The sequence below is a fragment of the Eurosta solidaginis genome, chromosome 4 (genome assembly GCF_040869045.1).
Source record: "Eurosta solidaginis isolate ZX-2024a chromosome 4, ASM4086904v1, whole genome shotgun sequence".
In the NCBI taxonomy this organism is placed as follows: Eukaryota; Metazoa; Arthropoda; class Insecta; order Diptera; family Tephritidae; genus Eurosta; species Eurosta solidaginis.
The window spans coordinates 125,743,221-125,747,858 of record NC_090322.1 but is presented as its reverse complement, the minus strand read 5'-3'; positions in this window follow the sequence as shown (position 1 = coordinate 125,747,858).

Below are 4,638 nucleotides of genomic sequence, written 5' to 3'. Positions count from 1 at the left end.
TAGTCCCTCAAATTTTGAGATATCTCAATGAAATTTGGCACAAGGATGTATTTTTGTATTATATTAGACATTTGTCGGATCCGGAAGGATCGGACCACTATAACATATATCTCCCATACAACCGATCGTTCAGATAAGACGATTTTGTTCATTCCTGTCGCTATTTAGAAAGTATTAACATGAAACTCGGTGATATATATTTTAATATATCATAGAAGATTTTCTGAAAAAATCGCTTTGATCGGAGCTATATATAGTATATATCCCATACAACCGATCGTTCAGATAAAGATTTTTGGCCATTTCCAATAAAAAAAATTTCCAATATAAAAACGTTAAGCTTGATGACATTTATTCTAATATATCATAGAAGATTTCCTGAAAAAATCACTTTGATCGGAGCTACATGTATATAGTATATACCTATCCCATACAACCGATCGTTCAGATAGAAAGATTTTTGGCCATTTCTCCCTTAGTTTCCAATATAAAAAGGTGAAACTTGGTTATATATATTTTAATATATCATAGAAGATTTCCTGTAAAAACCATTTCGATCGGAGCTATATATAATATATATCCCATACAACCGATCGTTCAGATAAGGGGGTTTTTGCCATTTCTTTATTTTATATTTATCTTAAAATCGTTTAGGTATGTACATCTGTTCACTATATATTTCTTATCTTATTCATCCGATTATTTTGAGATTACGAACGTGATAAGATTATTGTCCAGCCCCATTCATGAAGGGTATGAAGTCTTCAGCACAGCCGAAGACAGTCCCGTCCTTACTTGTTTCTAATATTTTTGAAACTATTTCGAAAAATTTCAGTTCCGCCAATTCCTCAATCCTTCTAGAAATAGTTCTGACCTATCATTAAATCATTAAATACCTTCACTATAGCAGGCCCGTTGTCGTTGATGTGAGGGCGTAGCCGAACTCCATATCGCCCGACTATTGAGCTGAGCGGTTTAGGGCCTGTATCTACGCCATTTCGCTTCATAGGAGGGCGGCGGGATGTGGGTGACCAAGAACTCCGAACCTTGCAATCCAGGGCGTAATACGGGACGTACCTATTGGATGGTTTGTAGCCAGAGGGTATTTTTGGCTGTCTTTTTAGGGGCCTTCCCGATATCGGGCCGGCTCGGGAAGTGCTGGCGGCCTTACCACAGCAAGGGGCGCTGTTGTGGCGGATGGGTTTTATCCCTATTTTTAACATTAGCCCACTGAGCTTGCCTTGCCGAGCAGGTGGTCGTACGACCAAGATGAATTCAAAAACTTTAAAACAAAGTAAGTATGAGAAATAAAATGCGATGACGTTGCAAGCCGGGGAGATGAAATTGCTATCAGCGATGATTCGGGCGCGGATAGCGCTCGGTAAAGGAGCGGTCTACTAGCCCGGACAAAGAACTAACTTTGAAACGGGAACAACGAGACAGGTGGCTTAAGAGCACCCTCTCAAAATGTCGGGCAGCACTTGCAGCGCTTGGGTCCAGTGTGACAGTGGAAGAATGCCGAAGACAGTTCAGATCCTGATCAAACGTCACACCCAAGGTTTTGGGGTGTAGGACAGTCGGTAGCGTAGTGCCATCTACGTGGATGTTTAAAATGGTCGACATTTGGGACGTCCATGTTGTAAATAAGGTCGCGGAAGATTTAGTCGGTGATAAAAAGATCAGGGAGGTAGCCGTTTATTTTATTGCATAGCGCATCTATCTTTGGGCCTGGGCCTGTGGCCATTATTGTGCAGTCATCGGCGTAGGAAACGATTGTGACTCCTTCCGGTGGTGAAGGTAGCTTAGATATGTAGAAATTAAACAAAAGTGGAGATAGGACACCACCCTATGGCACCCCTTGTTTAATTCTCCTTGGTTTTGATGTTTCGTTTCTAAATTGCACCGATGCCTGCCGACCACCCAGATAATTTGCGGTCCACCTTTTAAGACATGGGGGAAGGGTAGACCCTTCCAGGTCTTGCAGTAACGAGCCATGGTTGACCGTATCAAAAGCTTTTGATAGGTCTAGCGCTACGAGTACTGTTCTATGGTGGGGGTATTGATTTAAACCGCAATTTATCTGTGTGCTAATGGCATTTAGCGCGGTGGTAGTGCTATGGAGTTTTCTGAAGCCATGCTAGCTGCAAATTTGCTTGGAAATAAGGGAGCAAAATGGGTTCAAGCGTCTTTGCCACTGGCGATAGGAGAGATATCGGACGATACGACTCACCTATGTTAGCTGGTTTCCCAGGATTTAATAGCGGGACCACCTTGGCCATTTCCATTTCTCGGGTATGACAAAGGTGGAAAGAGACAGGTTGAAGACATGCGCTAAATATTTGAAACCCTCTTTCCCTAGGCTTTTAAGCATCGGCATGGCTATGCCGTTAGGGCCCACTGCTTTGGATGGTTTAGCACGACCAATGGCGTCCTCAACCTCTTTAGCGGTGATGGTGATTGGTGACGCGCTGAATTTGTGTTTATGTGCGTGTCTATTGGCCCTCCGTCTATCTTTGTCGACCGTAGGATGCATTATATATTGTCGGCAGAAAGCGCTCGCGCATTTTTTCGCATCCGACAGCACTTAGTCGCGAAAGGCGATGGAAACTTTGTCTTTGTGCTTACTCGGATTCAATAGGGACTTTACGGTGGACCAAAGTTTACCCACACCGGTAGAGAGGTTACAACCCTTTAGGTGCTCCTCCCATTTCGCCCGCTTGTGTTCATCCACAAGCAATCTGATGCGCTGGTAGACTACGGGACGCCCTTGGGCGTGAACAGCAAGGAGCCACAAAAGATTTATAAAAGTTACGTGGACGTCGGGTTTTGGGCTCAAGCCCAGAACAACCTATCCGATGCAACCATCCCTTGCACGAGACACACTGAACAGAGTATGACCGTCCTAAAAGGATTCTTTTCCGGCAGATGCAGCAAAACCATTTCTCAGGACCGGGGTCAGGAGACGGACTCGGATTGGATTCGATGCCTTCCCGGAGTAAGAGAGTATGGAGCAGTCCTGCTGCAAGAAGCTGCTGGGAGGATGACAATTTGTGGGAGGGACGAAACAAATTAAATGGGGTCACACTGAAATGACAGTCCTTGGTCGGGAAAAATCCCGAGTCGCTCCGGTACATAGAACCGACTGCCTTGGGAAGCCCACCTAATAGCCGCGACCGATCACAAATTGTCATCAATATCCTCTAACAGGAGTCCAAGGAAACTTGCCGTTTCAACAGGGGTGGACCATAAGGAAAGGGGTGTTAGAGGCGTTGGTTCCACATTACAATTAAAGAGATGGTTGGTGTCATGTGGGGACACATTGCAAGCGGGGCATACATTTTGTATGTCGGGGTTGATTCTGGATAGGTAAGAGTTTAACCTGTTACAGTATCCAGAACGAAGTTGAGCAAGAATGACACGCGTTTCCCTGGGGAGAATGCGTTCCTCTTCCGCGAGTTTTGGATAATTTTCTTTAAGTACTGGATTCACCTGGCAATTCCCGGCATAAAGGTCCGACGCCTGTTTATGGAGTTCACTGAGGACCTGCTTGTGTTTTTTCACTTCATACGGCTGGGTTCTCAGGTGCCGTATTTCCTCAAAATGCTTACGGAGATGACTCCTTAAGCCCCTAGGCGGTGCTGGTTCATCAATCAGATGTCTGTTGGGATGCCCAGGTTTCTGGGTATTCAACAGGAACTGTTTGGTCAGCATCTCATTTCTCTCCCTGATGGGGAGTATTCTCGCCTCATTATGCAGATGGTGTTCTGGGGACATAAGAAGACAGCCCGTGGCGATTCTGAGAGCAGTATTTTGGCAGGCCTGTAATCAGCTGGCTAATTGCTTTGTATGTAGTCATGAGCGTTTCTTTATCTTTTCCCCAGGTACTGCCAGCGAGGGATTTGAGGATTTTGTTACGGCTCTGAATTCTCGGAACAATTGCGGCTGCGTGCTCACGAAAATGTAGATCCTGATCAAACGTCACACCCAAGATTTTGGGGTGTAGGACAGTCGGTAGCGTAATGCCATCGACGTGGATGTTCAAAATGGTCGACATTTGGGACGTCCATGTTGTAAATAAAGTCGCGGAAGATTTAATCGGTGATAATGCCAGGTTTCGCGAGGCGAAAAAACAGGAGATATCAGGGAGGTAGCCGTTTATTTTATTGCATAGCGCATCGATCTTTGGGCCTGGGCCTGTGGCCATTATTGTAGGCGTAGGAAACGATTGTGACTCCTTCCGGTGGTGAAGGTAGCTTAGATATGTAGAAATTAAACAAAAGTGGGAATAGGACACCACCCTGTGGCACCCCTTGTTTAATTCTCCTTGGTTTTGATGTTTCGTTTCTAAATTGCACCGATGCCTGCCGACCACCCAGATAATTTGCGGTCCACCTTTTAAGACATGGGGGAAGGGTAGACCCTTCCAGGTCTTGCAGTAACGAGCCATGGTTGACCGTATCAAAAGCTTTTGATAGGTCTAGCGCTACGAGTACTGTTCTATGGTGGGGGTATTGATTTAAACCGCAATTTATCTGGGTGCTAATGGCATTTAGCGCGGTGTTAGTGCTATGGAGTTTTCTGAAGCCATGCTGATGAGGGGCTAGCTGCAAATTTGCTTGGAAATAAGGGAGCAAAATG